The sequence below is a fragment of the Bombus flavifrons genome, chromosome 12 (assembly GCF_040668555.2).
Source record: "Bombus flavifrons isolate JBK064 chromosome 12, iyBomFlav1_principal, whole genome shotgun sequence".
In the NCBI taxonomy this organism is placed as follows: domain Eukaryota; kingdom Metazoa; phylum Arthropoda; class Insecta; order Hymenoptera; family Apidae; genus Bombus; species Bombus flavifrons.
The window spans coordinates 2,923,608-2,944,499 of NC_138453.1; the positions used below are offsets into that span (position 1 = coordinate 2,923,608).

Genomic DNA, 20,892 nt, shown 5'->3' on the forward strand with positions numbered 1-20,892 from the left:
CAGGACAACTTTTGTAGCATCTTCTCACTTTTCTCTTCTCTGACCGGCTTGTCTCGCCGCTCTTGCTTACTTAGTTGTCTCTTACACTGGGCAACCACCCTCTATCTAAACATCCTCTTACTTACTTGTCTGTCAACTTTTTAATCCTACTACTAGTATCTTCATTCCATCAAATTCAATCACCACTTTCTTCTTACTTTCTTTTCTGTTCCTCTTCTTTGTTATGTTCTTTTACAGATAAAGACATGTGACGGCACTCGACCACGGAAATTTCAACACCACAAAGCGTTATACCTTCAAAGCGTAAGGCCGACAGGTCTAATGTACCATCGATATCCCTACGATTCTTTCGCCGAATATTCGGTAGAATGCATACGCGGCAACCGTCGCGGACTTCTAATAAACGCGCGCGTAGTGGGGATATCGGGGGCAATAATGGAAAAGATCTGTTTGGTTTTGAACTAAAAGATTCATTCTGCCCCGAGCTGCGAAGTGCGAAAGGTTAAGAGAAGCAAACACAATTAGAGAAACGAGTCCTCTACTCTTGAAAGTTCAGTTTTAATAGTTACTTGTTATTAATCGTTGTTAAACGTTGACCGTTGTTAATCGTTAATCGTTGTTAATCGTTAATAGTGGTTAATCGTTATTTGTTGTTAATTGTTAAGAGTCTAATAAACGTTATTGTTGAAAATCAAGGGTATCTTCTTGTGGGCACCTTCACCGACGATCACCTCAGACATAACGTTTGATGATCTGATTCAACTCTATCGCCAACCTCAAATCTCTTCACTGCCTCTAAACTCTCTATATTTAAAATTACATAATCGTAAGATGATTTGTTACGTAGGTGAATTGTTCTGTCTCATTCCCAGATTGCCATTCGCCACATACCGCCAACGCCCATGCCGCGCTGAGTGCACTCGTTCCCGTCAGATCACGAAAGTTAAGCAGCGTCGGGGACGGATAGTACTTGGATGGATGGTCGCCTGGGAACTCCGTGTGGCGTTGGCGAAGCGCGCTGCGTCCGCCCCCCCCCCCCCCCGGTGGTTCGGGCTTGGTCGCTGGCGGCTCAGCGCCTCGGGGCCGCCATGCAGTCCGGTAGGGGAACCGGGCTGCCTGGCACGGCGGCTCCGGCAACGAGGCGCGGTGTGACATAGCTAAACACCGCTCCATCAGTGGTGGTATTGAGCGCGGGGGGGGGGGTGTCGCTCGCACCGGTTCCCGGGCCTCTCTCGATCGCAGCCGGGACGGTCATCGTGGAGATTTTAGTCGGTTGGAGTCCGACACTACCACGCCGCTTTCCCCAGAAGCGGTCTGGTGTCCGTGACGGACGAAACTCAATGGCTGGTGGGGAATATCAACAACTTGAGTCTTAACAAGATCTTACAACAGACATGTTCAGAACATCAAGCTTTACTTGTATACAACAAGTACAAATAAAGTGCCAAACTATACTAACTCTTGTTATATTAAACCTCTTCCATCTTGAGCGTTAATTCATTCAAGGATCGCGATATCGACCAATCGGTTGGACCTGACCGGTCACTCTCTAGTTGATAATTCGTAACAATACTCGCCTTCTATATTTTGAATTTCTTCTTCCGGTCCTCTCCATATATTTCCCTTTTTCTCTTTCTGTCTTCCCATTGTCTCTTGCATATATACAGGGTATTCGGTTACAGATATAAAAAAATGTAAGGATAATTTTTAAGCTAAAATAAAGTAAACACTAAGAATTAAAAAATTACGTTTTCGGTTTTATTTTTTAATAATTGATAAAGATGAGCCGAAATATCCCTGCACGCAAGCGAACCTCCTTGCACAAACGAAAGGAGTATCTCGTACAAGTCGTAGAGAAGAAGACTATGGCATTCAGAGATATAAACAACCCCGCGCGACGTTTTACAAAATAAATGGTAGATTAAACATTAACCCTTTCGCTTCGGCAGTCCTGTCCGCCTAAGTGCTCTCCCTGTACGGAGGCGCGAGCCACAAATGCGCACAGTGGCGTGATTGCTGTATAAATGTTTTCCTAAGTCTTAAATAACAACTGTGCTGAATAAAACAATAATGAAACAGTCTTTGTTTCACTGTCAATGATTTAATAGATTTTTTAGCATGAAACACTATACGATCGTTTGGATATATGAAATATATTGCGTAATACGTTTTGATGTTGTTTCAACAATAAGTAACTTTTACGGAGCGATTAATCCAATATATCAATAAAATCAACAGAAAATGTTCTGCCGGTAATGAAAAAATATATTATTGATTACAGATGGCACTGGTATATGCTTAATATATGGGGTGCCGATCGTCACGTGGTCGCCGCCTATAAGCGGCACCCGAAGCGAAAGGGTTAAACCTGCTTACTCGCGAAAATTCATAAGTGCATGTCGAAAACTGCCCTATGAGTAGAGAGGATTAATGTTACCTTCGGGTGTATTAATTTCATTGTTGCGCGATTTTGTCATTCATATATTTGTCTACCTTGAATAGAAAAGGAGATATGAACTTTTCCGTAAAACCGTACAATTAAATAGATTCTTGCAGCGTAGAAGTCAGTAGATTCTTGTCTATGTTTAGTGTGTAATCAAACCTAACTTCAGTGTTAGATACATAGGTTCTTGTATATGCTAAATTACAATCAAACAGAACAGATCCCTAATTTTATAGGTTCTTGTATATCCTAATTTTGATTGAACTCAGCACTTGACCGCATGGTGCAGCACTAGTCTCGAGTCAACCAGGTCCGTAAACTCTCCAGGTCCGGAACACTCTCATTTCCCATCTATTCTTAAGTAGTGCATGTATGAAACCAGAAAACAATTATTTGCAAAAGGAGACTCGAGTAGTGTGGACGCAAGAGAAGCATGTGAGTACAAAACTGAACTCGCATTTTATTCCTTGAGATGCTCCTCAAAACTTTTCCGAGCTGCTACAACTATAGTAGTAAGCGTAACATGTTAAACTGTTGTCATTTTCAATATTCTTGCGAGTGTGGATCCTGAGTTAAGAAACAAAAAGACGCATTTTTAGTGAACTGTATCTCTTATCTTGATGCTTTGAAAAAAGGTGTATTACAAGTATCGGTTGGTTCATTTTCATTATTCAATACAAACAACTTTATTGTTTTTCATAAGAATTATTTTTTTCGAAAAACTATCACATTCTGTAATATATATAAAACTTCTGATTTTTCTTTCATGTATTCGCATACTAGCTTAAATGAGATTTTCACTTAGATTGAATTTGGCAATCAGTAGTTAAATTTAAACGAAAAATATGGTATGTAATTAAGTTTTTTTCATAATGTAAAATATTATACGATATTTTATATACATATGTTTTCATGTTCTACATACAGCGAGAAACAAAATTACTCGTACAGAATATATAAAAAATATTAAAATATAAAAATAATATATTATAAAAATAAAAAGATCAATATTTTCTATGTTGTTAAGTATATTCACATATTGTCAATAATGTTAATGTACATGTATATTATACATTCGCGTAAGAATCGCGCACTGGTTCTATGTTGTATCTCTGAATTGTAAGCAAACAGCAATCAGTACTAATAACTGATGACCTTAATCGTATCACGCAATCGTCCTTTGGATTCACACGTGGTAAGATGTGTGGTTATGTACAATAGAAGGTATAATTTTATGCCTACGATATGTATTTCAGTTGATAATAAGAGTAAGTGCTAAGAGATGAATTATAAAGTTAATTTGTTACATTTTGGTAGAAGAGAATGTACAAACATAAACAGATATAATATTTGATCGATGATTGATTTATTCAAGTATTTTATATATGTTTATATAATTATAGATTATTTGTATTTGAGTTATATTAATGTGAAAAAAGTATGTTTCATGTCATTTAATCTATACTAAAACGCCGTTTTAAAGATATAAATAATAGGGACCACAGATTTTAAAGGCGTAATAAAAATACACGTGTGTGTAATATGTATCAAGGAATAATTTACAATCTTAATTTAATTACATTTTTCAATAACTGTATAAGTACATAGATCTGTACTTTTTTATATATGTGATATTAGTACACAATTAACTAGAAATACCTACAACGAAAACTAAACATCAATATATTTGTGACTATTCCTATCAGCTTCTGGTTAATTTTTTAATTTTCATAGTTCAGCTTGTGATGTGTTATAGGAAATTTTATTAATTTCTATCAATTTCTATCTTTAGTGACACAAAGCAGTAGATTTCAAAAGTTTATTTTGCAATACATGTGATATATTTTCTTTCACCTTCTGCTTTTATTAAAACTTACATATTCCTTTTACCATACTTCATTATGTTATTAAATATAGGTTTGGGGTTGATATTTAATTGATTCACATAGATTCCGTTTTTGCTTTCTATATTTCACCTCCTCGTACAAAACGTCTGAACACGCCGGATACACTTAAATAATTAGCACGTGGTCGACTCCTAAGACAAAAAAGCGTCGTTAAAAGTCGTACCAACTTAGCTTGTAGGAACTAGCTATCATACCAACTTAACGTTTCTCAACATATAGTACTCTCCTATAACCTCTTTTAGCATTTTCTCACTTGCTACTCTTTTACTTTTCTCTATCAATATTCTATATTCTTCTTTCTCTTTCCGATATTCTTTCCTACATTATTTCCCCTTTTTCCTTTGTTTCAGCTTTATCTTAACTTGTTTCATCCTTCTTTTACATTCTATATTTCACCATTTTTCTACTTTTGCTTCTTCTTCTTTTTCGTAATCAAAGCTTTTCCTTTATCTTTGTTTAAAGCGAAAACGTCGAAACATCAACAGTTCACAGAAGGAACAATGTATTTAAAGACTAAACATAATCAAATACGACTACATTTATCATTAATTTAAATGACGTTTATTATTAACTAGAAATTTAAACTAAACTTACATTACTATAGCTATTAAAATGAAACTTAGATCAAAACAAACGTTAATATTTGCGCGCGGGAGTAATGCGTGATAGTGTACAAGATTATGGAAGAGAAGTTCGTAATGAAGTATGAAAGCGAGATTCTAGATTTTTTAAATACGCAGCGGTCTAAACAGTCAGGATATTCGATTATCTCGCCAACCGCCGAAGTTTGCCGAAATCAGTCGATGTGCGGTGAAATACTCAAGGTCGTTACAAAACTAGATGCGGCGCTTAGACGGTCATTAAAAGCCTATTGAACGGCTTTTGCCGTTGTACGCATTTTCTTTTACTTTTCTCCACCCAAACTTAAACTTTCTTGTTTCTAATTCTTTCTATACCTATCTATGTCTTTGCTTCATCAAGCTAAGTTTTCTATCTCTTTACTTGTCATCTATATTCGGAACGTATTGTCGAGGGGTCGACGATATACCAATGAAAGAGTTTAGATTAAACGAAGAATAATCACGACATGCATTGTAACAATGTTAAATTTTATTAAATTCAACGAAGAGACAATACACGGCACGAAACTTAGTCTAGTGTTGTGATTGCGATAAGCCGAGCGTGATTATGAGTTCTGGTTAATCATGAACACGTACTTGACGCAGATTAATAGCTTAAGCGTGGCGTCGTTCCTTGGAGACTGATGGTGAACTTCTTGTTTAGGTGACGTCAGTCCCTTGGGACTGACAGTGAACTTTTCGTTTGGGCAGCATCGGTCCGTGAGACCGGCAGTATCAAGGTTAAAAAATGAATGTTATAATTTTAATGTATGAGGTGATATTAACGTGTTAGTTTATTAAAGAGACGAGTGGTAAAAATGTAATAGTCAGTGTATATTAACATCACTTTAAATATAAGTACAGAGATAGTGTATGTCGGTCATAACCGTCGCTCACTCAATTCTACCGTAGGACTCGCTATGATAATTCGCTATGATGATCGCTGTTACGACCGTTCGCGGAAAGACGCGGTCGCTAGGAAAACGCGTCAGTGAGAGGCGTAAATTCTCGCTACGATTCTGTTAATCGACGCCGCGGAATAGTCGTTCCTCTGTTTCGATTAGGATAACAGAAGTGGTTCAATGAATTGTAATACTGTATTGACAGGTTAACATAAAATGATATATTTAACAATAATATGATGAACACGCCACAAATTGTTTTACAGTGAATAAAGTAATATACTATAGAAAGTTGACTCGACTTTATGATGTCTCTGAATGTATTCGTTAGACTTTGTGATTTTGATTTTGCTCGTCAGACCTCTCGATATGTATCGTTCGACTCGTCAGAAGGAACTGAACTCCTTTCGATCATTTCTTTGTCTTGTTCGGAAGATGCCCCCCACTATGCTCGGGTCACGCCACCGCTCGCGCCTATGATCACGTATGCCGCCTTCTTGTGTGGAAAACGTAACAGACAAAATTCGACGTTTCTAGAGCTCGCTGCTTGGCGACAACTATGCGCTTGTCACGTAAAATCGATACTTGGGTTGTAAGAGAAAAGAAAGCTGAGTCGTAACCCAACTATTAATTTCCTTTTATCGAACTTTATTATAATTTTGGCACTTACAACAGTTGAACCGAAAAAGGGGTGTTGTACAAGAACAGCAACTAGAACAAGAACCCCCCGAGCTGGGTGAAGCCTCAGCTTATATACAGCCTGGCTTGGGGATGTTGAGGGGTTCGGTGTGGGTTCAAAAGGGGTCCGAAAGTCAGGGGTTGAGACCTTATCTCTGATGGGGTCTGAGATGCGTCGCAGCCTTGGCGTCCGACAGTCGGGAGTCGATGTCTTTTCTCTGATGGGGACCAAGATGCGTCGCAGACTTGGCGTCCGACAGTCGGGAGTCGGTGTCTTTTCTCTGATGGGGTTGAGAGGTAAATGATGTCACACGCTCGTCGATACTTTGTATATGATCCGCCGGGCAGATAAGACGATCTGTCTGCGACACTGTAGGACCGCGAGCGACGGTTAGAAAATACAGCCTGTGGTACGCCTCGTGGCGTAACATACTCCCCCCGTTGAGAGGGTACCGATCAAGTGATATGGTGTGATGTGAGGTGGATCTTTTGTCAGACTTCGGTGCTGTTGATTGTTTCGGAGCCCTCGTAATTCGTTGTTGGCGTCAACGAAGTTGGTAGCGTTGTCAAAATAGGTTGTTACCCAGAATCCTCGGCGAGCGATGAATGTTCGTAGAGCAGCAATGAAGGCCTCGCTAGTGAGATCGCTGACCAGCTCGATATGGACTGCTTTAACTGCAAGACATGCAAATTAGATATGAATACCTTGATTTTTGCGGCGGTTACGATTCCTTCGCTCTTTGACGTAGGATGGTTTGCAATAATTGATCCCGAGATTGATAAATGGACGAGATTCCATTAGGAGAGTACGAATTTCATCTGACAAATAGCAGTTTAGTTAGTTTGACATGTTTGTTCTATATGTTCTGTTCGGAAAATCCTTGCAGTTTCGATCGCCGTGGTCCTCGTCGCTGCCTAGAAATTTGCAGTATTAGTTCTCGGCCCATGAAGTGTCATGGAACACGTCGATCCAGGAAGTGTCGTTGAATGTCCTGGTCCTTGGAAGATCGTGGACCGTCATGGTCCTGGAAATGTAGTGGAACAGTTCGATCCAAGAGGCATCGTTGAACGGAACTCCGGTGTTGCTTGCTGCTGATTCGTCCAACACAACGCGGAGTTTTGTAGTTGATTGGAAGGGCTCCTCCCGATGACCCGCCCGAATCGCGTTCTCTTAGTGATGATCCATGGTGGAGAATGAGCGTTGAATGTCGTGACTGTGACTTGCCTTGGTATTGGAGAGTATGTCGGCGTTGTTGGAGCCAAGGGTGACTCCAGTGAGATGCTTGTGGTCCGAGACTTGTCCGATGCAGCAGTCTGTGGATTCAGTGGACAAGTGTTGAGAGCTGATGGGGTGTTCTGACAATTATCGAACTCATTTGAGGTATTCGTCACGGTGGTGATAACGTGAAGATTATTCCGCTTCGGGTAACTCGCAGGTGTGGCCCCTTTCGGCAGTGACGAAGGTGGCGTCTTCGTATTATGTCCAGGAAAATGACTCCTCCTGCTCTCAGGTGATGCAGGCGGCGTGGTATAAGACAGATTGAACGTTGAAATGCTGATTGAGGAGGAAATGCTCCTAGATAATCGGATCATCGTGGATTTCGAAACCTCTGCTGTAGGTTTTGATTCGAAATCGTCTCTGTTGTTCTGGACGGGGCTCAGTTTCTTCCGGTCCAGAAGATCGTGAGAGGTTGCGTGCTCCTCAAGTCGCGTGTAGGCGATAAGCTGAGGATGTGAGAGGTTGTCTGATTTACGGCGTTTGGTACCGTTGAATCTGATTGTTGAGGTACTGACGATGCGAACTTGGTTGTCGTCAAGTCGCGTGTAGGTGACGAGCTGCTAGTATTATGCAATGAACATCGCGTGTTATGCGATGGGATCGGCGCTACACTCGATACAATATTCTCCATCGACGGAGTATGATCATTGTTACTGTTATTATTGAAATTATTCTTACGTCTCTGGAAACTGCTAGGAGTGTTGCTGCTGCATTCCGGAGGTTTTGGATTCGCCACTGTCTTGGAGGCATCCGTTGAGGAAGAATTAATTTCGATGAGATTGCTCAATCGTACTACCAGATCTAAATAGGCATCAAATAAGTCCACAGGTGCGATGTCGTCGAGCTCAAGTAATTTGTCATTGACAATGTTGAACCGTTTCCAAATGTCGTCGACTTGTTTTTGATAAGTTATTAAGGTGACCTTGTTGTGCTGACCAGACTGTTCGTATTCGTCGAGCGATCTCGACTGGAATTGGTCGCTTAGATTGCTTCGCTCCCGACGCAAGGAGGCGATTTCTGTTTCGTTTGCCATTGTTTGTGTTAAAGATACTTCGTTAACGAAGGTGATACTTGCGATGTTGCGATCGGGTATTCCCGATGCGGAGTTGTTCCGGCTGCAGTATTCGCTCGTCACTGTGCAGCAGAGTATTGTGACGTACGTTTCGCGAGGAAGGTGATCCTTCCCTAAAGTGACGCGTTTTGCGCGTTTATTTAAACATATTACATATAAAATAAAATAATATATTACATATAAAAAAAATTTAAAATAAACATATTACTTTAAAAATTGATATTATTGTTTACGTTACATATTTGCTTATAATCACAAAGGCATATTACAGTGAATTTTATTGAAACATGGTAAACATAAATATGGTTTACCAGTACAACTATTGCAAAATATTGCAATTTTCATGGTAAAATTCTTCACCGTTTGTGGACCAAACATTTTTACGTTATTTTTAAAAAAATTCTACAGCGCCTTCTTGTTGGATTAAAGTTAGCCTCCTTTTCTTTAATTTCATGGCGATTTTTCTTTGGTATTATGGGTAGAGTATCATTATTTCAGGACATCAGATATATAGTTAATTTTTTTCTAAATTCGGGGCTTGATGTTTTATTGTATGTAAGATTATTCTATACAATCCATGCATTTGTAATAGCTGTATTTAAGCAAACTTCAAATATAATTTTTTTGTACTACTTGGTCGATTTTCGTAAAGGACTGCACTACCACGTCATTCGATAGGAGACATCTACATAAGACGTTCCATTATTGTAATCTATGACAATTTTTGGTTTTATGTGATCTAATTCCTTTTCCGTATAAACGCAGATTCATCAGAATGCTTTGTTAATAATAAAAGAACATCACGCTTGCCTTTCCATTTTAATATAGTTAATCCATCTTTACTTTCTTTCGCAGTGTACTTATCTCGCTGTAATTTTTTGGTACCAGATCTTTTGGAATTTGGCATTGGAATTTTTTGATCTCTTCGCTCCAATTAGATGAATATTTTCAGTAATTAATTTTTTGGCCATTTCGATACTTGTGTACCAATTATCGATACACAATGACCCGTACCAAATATATTTTAGCACAATGTCAGAACTACCTTTGTAAGCGTCGTTTTTTCTGCATCTGCTTCTTTCCGCAATAAATTTGAAAAGCGATTGTGTATTCCGGAGCCGCACATAATTTAAATATTAGTATGCTCTGTTTGTGATGATTTTGCTTTATATATTGTCTGAGAATAATGCGACCTCGAGAGGGAATCGCAATACTTCTGAAAATTTTCATTTAACATATTAATTATTACCCTAATTTTATACAGACGGTCGTTGACATTTTGATTTTCATTATCACAAAAATGTAATATTCGCAATAGAAACTCGAAATGGTTTCTTGACATTATTGAAGAGGGAAGACTTTGTACATAAGCTGGATTTTTGTACCAATATAGATGAATTTCAGGAAGCTAAAAAGTTTGACTGCCACGTCGCATGGGACGTATATGCCCCACTATGCGATTAACGCGGCATGCATGATATTAAGATGTCGATACGTGACTCAAAAAAAATTTTTTTTAATTCTTCGTTTGATAATGAAAATTCCAAATGAATGACTTGGACAGATAATTCAGCGTGGAGCATATACGTTATATACGCGTATAGAAACAGGTACACCGCAGAATTGATATTCGCACGTTGAAGCTACGCAAGAAGTACTCAACAATATAAATCTAATTTACACGCAATTCCTTAAATTATTTACAATTATGATCGCTCGCCGTGACAGAACAGCATTAATTTTCGTATAATAGACTAAACAGAAAATTTACATAATTGTTATATCTTTATATAAATGTGTCTCGTCGCATTCTTTGGATTCTGCAAAGCACTTTCGTTGGTGTCAACGGGAAGAAAACAGTTTGACGATCGGATGCTTGTACTCTGAATCGGCAATCTTAACAGTAACCACCCGGATTACGTTATCCGCTCTGGGATGATATTTGATTATTCGCGCAAGTTCCCACTTGCACGGAGGTGCAAGGGCGTTTCGGAGAAGAACGATAGGACCAAACTTATCAAGGTGATTCGCGATGCGTCATTTTATGTGCTGTTGAAACGAGTAAATATAATCATTCAGCTACGTTTTCCAAATGTTTTCGTATAATTTTGTCAAGAGTTGCCAACTAGTTAAACGCGAATCGTGTACGTCGAGAAGTGATCGCCGTGTCGATAAGAAAGTACCCGACGTCAACGTCGTATAATCGTCGATATTATGCGAAAACAGGGCCACCGGACGGGAATTCATGTATGTTTCGATCTGACACAAAACGGTGGTTAGCTGCTCAAAAGAGAGAGTGTGCGCACCGATTACTCGTTTTAAATGGTACTTCGTGCTTCGAATTCCAGTTTCCTATAGCCCGCCGAAATGCGAAACTGAATAAAGTTGTAGAATAAAGTTCCATACTACTTGATCATTCGCGAGTTTACTGAACAGATTCGGGTCCCGTGTTGCGGCTCGGAAAGCAGCGGTCACTTCTTCATCGGTGCCCTGGAAACTAGTTCCATTATCGCTACATATAGCAATAAGTAAAGTGCGATGAGAGCTGAAACGATCGTTGCACGCGAGAAACGTGTATACGTTATATAGAACCCCGCCAATTTCATGTGCATGGCGCGATTTGCTATGCATATAAAACGACGCGACATGCGATTTTGTCGATTTGTGTACGCGACCAGGGTTCATTCGGACAGGGATAGGGCCCGCATAATCCGCGCCGCTATGTAAGAAAACTTTTTTTGCACGAGTAACGCGCACCGACGAATGATCTCTCACAATTCTGACGTAATTGTCACACGCATATCACGCAATTATATAAAACTTGACGAACGGAAGAACGTGCCCGTAACAGCCATAATTCTTGTCTCAAATTTGACATTAATTGAGTGCCTACATGTAGCAGCTTCATATGCAGAAGGTTAATGTAAAGCGAAACTAGAGGATGAGACGCAAGTATAATAGTATGTTTGATTTCTAATGAAGCCGCCCTCCAACGCAAATCAGTTCTTATGGATCGAGATACAAGTTTAGAGAAATTAATGGGCTTTGTCGCGGGAGAGGAAGTTTATCTAGCAGATGCTGCAATTCGACTGGATGCCAGACTCAGACAATTCTCCGATTGACACTCTTTTGCCGATAAAGACAATTGGGATAGTTATGGGACAACTGAAGTTTTACGATGAAACGCAACATATATGCAGTCACGTGAAGAAGCTTGGGCCAACTAGAGAATCCCTCAAATCCCACGGTTTTGGCGAACTTATCGTATTAAAAGCGACGGGTACATGTTCCTTCAAAGAAACCGCTGTCTCGAGCTGCAGTATCCTGCAAGACCACGAAATCAATGACGGCTTGAGCCACCTAGGGCCGTTTCGCCATAATGAGTGACTCATAAAATGCGGGCCGTCCATTCCGCGAGAGGCACAGTCAGCGGGATTTTCCTCCGAGTGAATATGGTGCCATTGACATCGTGGCATGTTTCCTGAATATCCACGGCGCGGTTTGCGACAAACTTTTTCTAGCAGAAAACGGATTGACTTAACCATGTGAGTGTAATCGTGGAATGGGACCAACCATGCAACTCGCATTTGAAATCGCCGAAAAAAGCTCATATGGATGCCATCAAACGAGAAAGAAGTAAAACTGCACATAGTTAAAGTCACGGAATTGTTAATGATTTTAGCGGAGCCACTTTAAACTTAGCAACGAGAAGACAGGCGACAATATTGCCGTTGTTGTAACGCGAAAGTAAACAACTGCCGTGCAGCTTTGTATTAAGAATTTGCAAGCCGTGTCCTGTTCATCAAGGTAGAATCATAGAACGAAGAGGAGGAAGTTGGGTACAATACGTTGTTCACGTGTCTCGGAGCTCGTTCGGGATGATATTGACCCGACCATATTTCTACAACCAGAGATGTTGCATCAGAATTTTCGACACGACAATAACAGGAGCAGTCCAGACCAGTGGATCAGAAAATATTACGATCGTTGAAAGAATCTCCTATTTGATTTTTGGAATGACGTTATTAATAACAATATCGAAACGGAGAGACCCCGTCTCGGGATTCCAATTTATATCGAGGACCTTTAAATTGTCGTCGGGTAACAACGCTTTACTGGCTACAAGACCGTGATCCGAGGGATCAATATCAGCAATTAATGCAGGGCAGTTACTGGTCCATATTCGCGATTTAAACATACCTTCTTTCAACAGAACAAGCACGTGATCACGAGTTTGACGTAGTAACTGTGGATCGTCCACACCGAACGCGGAATCATCCACGTAAATTTGATTGTGAAGAACTAGCGGATAGAGAATATTTCGACTTCATCTTTCGCGAGTTCTTGTAGGACACGCACTGCGAGATAAGGAGCACAAACAGTATCGTGCGTAACGGTCAAAAGTCAATAGTGTCGCAATGGTTTCGATAGAGAGGATCGCCACAGAATCCATTGATAATCAACATCCTCGAAATCTATAAAAATCTGTCGGTATATCTTCACAATGTGTGCGATAAAGTATCGACAACGGTAACATCGAAGAATTACTGCGGCTAAGTCTGTTTGCAAATTGGGGCCGATCAATAAATGATCATTTAACGATTTACTGCTCCCCGTTTTAGAAGAAACGTAGAAAACTACTCAAAGACGTGATGTAGCGCTACGTTCATGAATGGCTGCGTAATGCAGTATGTACACGGTTTGAAGTAACGCAGCTGGTGAAGAATCTTTTACTTCAACCATATAGCAAGTGCTTCGTACTCGCATAAGAATGCAGAATATTCCGCTGATTTTCCTGTCGCAGCAACATGTTCGTCACCGCGGAAAGTGAAGATCCAATATCAATGGGAGATCCCTCAATGAAGAGTAGCAGATCGATATATCGTCTATTCGCAGCACGAGTGTGCGTGCGTTGAAAGTATTTCTCGCACTGTTGTTCTGCGGGAGAGAGACGTGTGCCGGTCGGCAACTCCTCAACTTCCCAAAATCGTCAAAGTTCGGCATCTAGATTTAATGAGACGTTGCAATGGACGCTTACGATAGAAGCGGAAGAACCAGTCGCTGACGATGGAACGGAAACGAAAAGGATCCAACTCAAAATGATGTTTTGAGTCGTAGGCACGTTCATCGTACCCTTTTGCAAACCATCTAAAAGAAATAATTCGTACTGATCCGCACCGGTAACTAGATCTATTGGATCCGAACTAAAGGGCTTTTCGTCCGCCAATTCTAGATCGCGAACCTAACCTAGATGAGAGACCTTGACGTCGGTAATCACGCGATCTAATAGGTAGTTCTACAACGAACGCAACACTGGATGGATTGAACTGTGAATTTCAGAAAAGATTTGCATTCTGCTCTATCAAGGCTCGGTCGTTTCTACAATTTCCAAGAGCTTAACACAACGACTCCCGCGCTCTCGCGTCTCAGTATGTATCACTGGAATTGATAATGACGCGGTCTCTTGTTGTTCATCAACTATGTTTACCACCGTTTCGTGTAAAACTGAGTCTGTACACTCCATGACTGTTTACTTTTAAACGACAAACACTGTATGATCATGTGATTCGCTTTACATCGTTCACTCGTCCTCTTTGCGACCGCGGCATCGTGTAACGACACCGTGGCAGGAAAATGACTTGATTGGTTGCAGATAATTCCTTGATCCGAGATGCTGATACTGACGCAGACGGCGTGATTAATTATGACGCGCGTATTCGAAATTGTAAAAACGAATCTAGATCACTAAATTTCAGACAAACTCGTACTATTACATAGTTTAACACCGAAGTTTTATGCAATGCAGAGTCTAGTCTTTTTGCTGCGAAGAAAACTAGCATGTCATCCCACGTGTCAACGCGACGTTCGATATTGTTTAAGGTGTCAGACGACATACTGACTTCGTCGCGATAGCTTCGAAGTTGATCGACCGATTCAGAACGAAGTTGTGGAAAGTCATACAAAATATGTAATGCGTTGTCACTAACAGCTGCGTGCTTTTGGTGACCAGAAGATCCCACGCGGTATTAAATGCCGTATCGGTTATCGCGATGTTTGTAACGAGGTCACTAGCCTCGCCTGGTAAGCAGGGCAACAAAGGCTAAAAGCGAGATACGTTGGGCAGGTCTTGGCGAGCGATGATCTTGGATGAAAAGCAATCTCGGAAGCTTTCCCATTCACTGATGGGTCCAGAGAATTGCGGAACACGGACCGTAAATAGTCGATCTAAAACGTCACCGGGTTGCGAGACACGTCCTGTTAGTGGATGCGTCGACGCAGAACCGGATGAGCCGGTAGCCTTCAAACGGGAAAGAGTTTCTACCACGAAATCCGATGCATCCAGGTAAATCTCGTGTAAGGTCAAGAAACCATCATTCGTGAAATCATCCAAACTGGTACGCTTAACTTCCATAGCAGTAGCAATGATTTTCTTGTGCAAAATTTTTAATTAATTTTTTTTAAATAAAATTTTTAATTAATAAACGACAGATTGGTAGAATTAAAAAAACACGTTGGTAGATGATAGATGCTAACTGACTGTTAGACGAATTAAAAAGAGAATCTGACTAGTCGGTATATTGTAAACGAAAGATTACGGAGTCTCTACAAGGTTTGTTTTCTAGAAGACTCGCAAAGTGAGAATTGTGATTTGTTTAAATACAACCGTCTTAACTCTTTTAATTTTTGTTATAGCGAGTCAGCATAAATATTAATCGATATCTGCTATTCCTATACAAATGTGCAAAAAAGCTTTTGCTCTATATCAATTTGGAGCCGAGATCATTTTTTTTGTTCAAAAATCACTATAGCTCTAATTTTCAACATTAAGATCTGAAAATTTCGCGGAATGTGGAGCATCGATCGAGCTAATTGTGCCTAAGTATTTGAATCAATCGTTTCAGAAAGTATGCTTTAGTAGAGGTTACAGATTTCTATAAAACTCGCGTTGTGAACTTACTGTTAGGTTATAAACTTTTATACAATCGAGATAGCATGCAGGTGCGGAGTGAGAATAATGGCAGCATGTAACAACTTGACTGCGAACACGTCTAAAATTAAATTTAAGCTTTCAAAGTATTGGAACCTGCAATATATCAACAACAAATTAACGTAGAGTGATAATGCTTTCTTAATCTGGGTAATTTTCCTCGATATCAACGAGAGAGATATGGGATCTTTTTCGAATTACTGCCGGAACACCCCACAGGGTCTCCTCCCGTACGCGAATTATCCCTATTATTTTGGAGCATATTTTGGATATTATTTAGTGTGCAGCGGCGATCGCCATTGTCCAAATGCGGTGCCACCGGGTTATGTGCGGCTCGGCAAGCTGGATACGTCTTTACTCACTAAAAACTCTCCTGTTGCTCCCGCATAGTAATAATCAGGACCAAGTCATCCGCAAACGCGATCGCGTCCACGTTCTCCATCGGGTCTAGTGCCTTCAAGAGCCCATCGTAGACCAAGTTCCACAACAGCGGGCCCAGAAATGACTCTTGAGGCACCCCCGCATATACGCTCCTCCTGACAACTCCATCCCGGCAGTGGGCAACTATTTTCCTATCCGAAAGATAATCGTCTTAGAATTCGCAGCAGCTGGCCCGGTAAACGCCTTTCTTCAGCCTCCACGAGAATCCTCTTCCAACTCAATGTGTTGAAGGCATTCCTGATGTCCAAGGCGACTAGAACGCAGACCAGTCCTCTCCTCCGGCATAGATCCCCAATCGCGCAAAATCTGTCCGACGCGTTGATCGTACTCCTGCGTCTTCTAAAACCATATTGTCCCCTATGGAAAGGGTCCCTCCCTAGGCACCATTCTATTTGGATCTTGCATGTATGCTCCCAGACCTTACTCATGGCCGGCAGTATACTCATCGGCCTATACGAGGATGACAACAGCGGGTCCCTTGCCGGTTTTGGCAAAAGAACCACCCTCGCCACCTTCCACACCGCCGGGATCCGTCCAGTCCTGTATATGCTGTTAAAAAGGTCCAGGAGCCGCCCAGGCCACTGTTCCGCTACCATCTTGACGACTTGTCTCGAAACCCCTTCCACACCCGCAGCTTTTTTCGGGTTACATTTCTCCAATGCCGACCGCAGGTCATCCGCATCCGACGCACAGGTCCCGTAACTCCTCTTCTTGCGTCTGCAGGATGCGAGAACCATAACCATCCTCCGTCTGCTCCGTTCGACTGGTGACGAAAAGGTCATCGAGAATCCTTGCAACCCTGTCCCTACCAAGACTCTCCGGTTGGCCGTTACGTGCCATTTTTGCTCTTATTACCCGGCACGGCCTCCTCCAGGGATTCTGTTCCAGAGTTGCACAGAACTCCCTTCACTTCTCGTTCTTGCTGCGCTCGATCGTTCTTCTCAACTTCCTCCTGGCCTCCTTAAATTCGTTTACCAAGCCAGCGTTGTTTCTATCAGCTGCCCCTGCCCGCTGAGCTTTTCTTCTCCATCTCAGAGTTGCCCTTCTCAGCTCGGACAACTCATCGTTCCACTAATAGTTTCTATTTCTTCTCCCACGCGGCAGTAGAATCCTCTTCAGTTCGTCGGTCAGTCGTTCCTGGAATTGGTCGCCGTGTGTCGCGTCGTCATTGTCCATAAAATTGAGATATCCGTCCAATCTACTGAGGAATTTACCCTTGTCAACGTTCTTAGTCGAATATTTAAAATTGATACTATCACCAGCCTGTCTCTTCCTATTATTTAAAAACACAAGTAATAAATAACTATGATCAGAGGCAGAGTACCAATTCATAACAGCACTCTTCTTCCAACTCTGCCTCATTCGTCTGCTCGCACTCAAAATGTCCGAGAAGCTTGTTCTTCCATTCCTTACAAAGGAGTATGCTCCCGTCGTCCTGATCGACATCAGTTCGTTCTTCGTGATAGCTTCAAGTAGATACGTCCCCCTCCTTCCTCCCCAGGCAGTGGACTTTGCATTGAAGTCGCCAGCCACTAGCATCGCCTGGGCTCTTCTTCTGCCCTCCTTTATGGCCTCCTCCAGTTCTGCTATGTAGCCGTCGAACTCCTGCCTGTTCACATTAGGGAAACAATATCCATTGATACACATAGTGTCCTCGACCCTGATGCCAACCACTCCTCCCTTGCTGATCAGCGTCTCACTAGGCTTGTCGTCCATTAAAAAGAGTGACCCATAGCGATGCATCCCGGACCGTATCATTGTACCAATACGGTAACTGTTTATACGGCTCGGATACGATCACTATGTCCACCCTGTTTTCGCACGCATATTGTGCAAAAAGATCCTGCGCTAGCCTGCATCTATTCAGGTTAATCTGCAGGACCTTTATCCTCTTCGTCTCCTAGTCTCCACCCTGACCAGCGAGCCCGTATCGTGCCTAACATTTGCACCTTCCTTCCTGGAGCACATCGCACATCTCGGCTCCTTCGTGCACTCCTTCATTGTGTGTTCTCCGCTCCCACACCTCCTGCATAGTTCCCTACCAGGACATATCACGGTGCATCTCGCCGCCGTATACCCTAGTATATGGCACCTATAGCAGCTCTGCACATCCGGCAGGATCCTGGCTGATGCTGTAGTCAGGCCAGTCCTAAATCTCCCTAACCCCTCCTCTCTGGGAATCGCATTCGTTGGTAGCACCACTACCGCCACTTGCGTTCCCCAAGGAGCCATCCTCATTGACTTAACCCCGATGCTATCGCCCACAGACCTCCTCCACTCCCTTTTCAGGTCCTCCACCAGTTCCTCTTTGGTGGTGAGGGGATCGACATTTTTGATCTGCGTCGTTGTTCTGTTCACCAATGCCGACACTTCCATTTTATCGCTCAAGGCGACCTTGAGCTTTTCCACCACTTCGCCCACAGCCACCTTCCTGGCAAATTCAATGAGGATGTGACCAGCCCTGGTCTTCCTCATGCCGATCGCCCCTACGATCGTTTCCCTGACCGTCATTATTTTTCTGTAGATCTCCATCCAATCCCGACCTTCTCCCATCTTGATCAGGATTGCCTCCTTTCTCCTCCTTCCAGTTGCTATACCTTTACTGCTACCTCTCTCCCCCTGTTCGTTACCACGAACACTTAAGGAAGGCGGCTCCTGAGATCTTCTCCTCTCGCTCTTTCTTCTCTCTACTGTCTGGCAGCCGTCCGAGACTTCACTCCTCTCCCTATCCGAATATCCATAGGTCTCCGACCGACCACACATCTCCGCATAGGTCGGCTCCCCTTTCCTCGGCCTCTTCACTACCGCGGCTGCCTTTTTTCCTTCATCAGGGGACACTAACTTCCTCTTGGGATATTCGGACACTAGCCTCTGGTCCACATCATCTCTTCTCTCACTACAAGTCAAACTCCTCTTCTCTATTTTCCGCCCGGCCCCTTCCACATTTACCTGGCCAGGCTTTGCCCTCCTCCTTCTCTCCGTCTGACCAACGCATTGGTTCAAGTACGTCGAAATACCCTCAATCACTCTACCTACCTCTTTTATACCTTGGTTCATTTCCCTGTCCAGACTCAATCAATCAATTGTTGTCCATCGCCCTAATCACCTCTACTCGCACCACATGGGCCCCTTCTCTCGACCATTTCATCGTTACACTACGTATACACATCTCCATTGCACGTACGAAGCACTTGTACCTTTAACCTCACTAAGTATCTATACACTTATTAATTTAAAACTAATTGAAAGTTCTTACCATTCGTATGCTTATAAGATGCATCATCTATACAGTCTATTAATTATTAATTACTAACTACCTCCTTCTACAACTTGCAAAATATAACCTGTGAGCAATTTAGATATACAATATAATATATATATATATATATATATATATATATATATATATATATATATATGTCTGTTTTTCTCACATATAAAAGTCGATGACTGTTCGACCATGTTCGCAGGGAGACGCGCTCGCTGTATAACGCGTCAACGAGAATTATAAATTATCACGGCCATTCGGGGCATATCGTCAGGGCAACAACGATACGCCAAGGAAAGAATTTAACTAAACGAAGAATAATCACGACACGTATTGTAACAATGTTGAACTTTATTCAAACAGAAACTCGAAAAAATGACAACACACGGCACGAAACTTAGTCTCGCCTGATAATGGCGATAAGTCGAGTGCGTACTTGACATGGATTAAACCGTGTCGCGAAATCGCCAACGGGGGAGTCGTCTTCTTAGGGACCGACGATTTTGCATGCTACCTGGGCGCACGATTCTTTCGCCAGCACAAACATCGGGCCCTAGCCGCTTTTACATTTTTTACCCGCTGAGATATCGCCTTATCTCAACTCCCTGGTAATCCTCGGAACCGCCTCTTCAGCGACTTCATAAATAGTGCATACGATCCCTGGATCTTCCGCTCATGTCCTTTACGTAACGGGCGGGTGTGGAGCCAGGCCACCTCCGACACTGATGTGGGGTGGAGAAGACTCTTCTGTCCGACTCCCTTCAGAGTGCCTAACTCTTGGCTTCAAATGCCTCTACCTGCCCGTAAATTTCGGAAGCGACGCCTGAGCCAGAGAGGAAAGCTGTGCTTCTTGACAACTCATTTGCCCTCACGACAATCGTACTCGCCTCGTTCGTCAATATTCACACGTATGTGCCACTACTCGTGGTGAATCATCTCTGCCCCAATATCGGCGACGGAGATGATCCACATCTCTTGCACGAGCTCTATGGGAAACACCGTAGAAGTGCCATCCATCGCCTGCTTCCTTTCTCCGCGGGACGACCTCGACGATACCGACGTCACTGAGACGCCGGAAGACATTCCCTATGGCGTATCCTTCCCCGCGGGGCGTTCATAGACCGGTGTCACCGGACACTCCAATAAAGCTGTCCGACATCCTCTCGTTACCATTTTCGTTTCTATTTCGACAATAATGTTATTCGTTCTGCTTTGAGTTTTGTTTGACATTTCGTACGTCTAGGTTATTTGACCTTTTTCGACTGAAACCTCCAGGAGTCTCCAGTTTACTATG

General features: G+C 42.2%; 1 long non-coding RNA gene and 1 pseudogene across 1 annotated transcript in view; both read left to right on the forward strand.

Moving 5' to 3' along the window:
* LOC138185593 (uncharacterized) overlaps positions 1–20,892 on the forward strand; it is a 188,039-nt gene that overhangs the window by 69,327 nt on the left and 97,820 nt on the right. The gene's annotated exons all lie outside the window — the stretch shown is intronic.
* LOC138185847 (uncharacterized) lies at positions 893–1,011 on the forward strand (annotated as a pseudogene).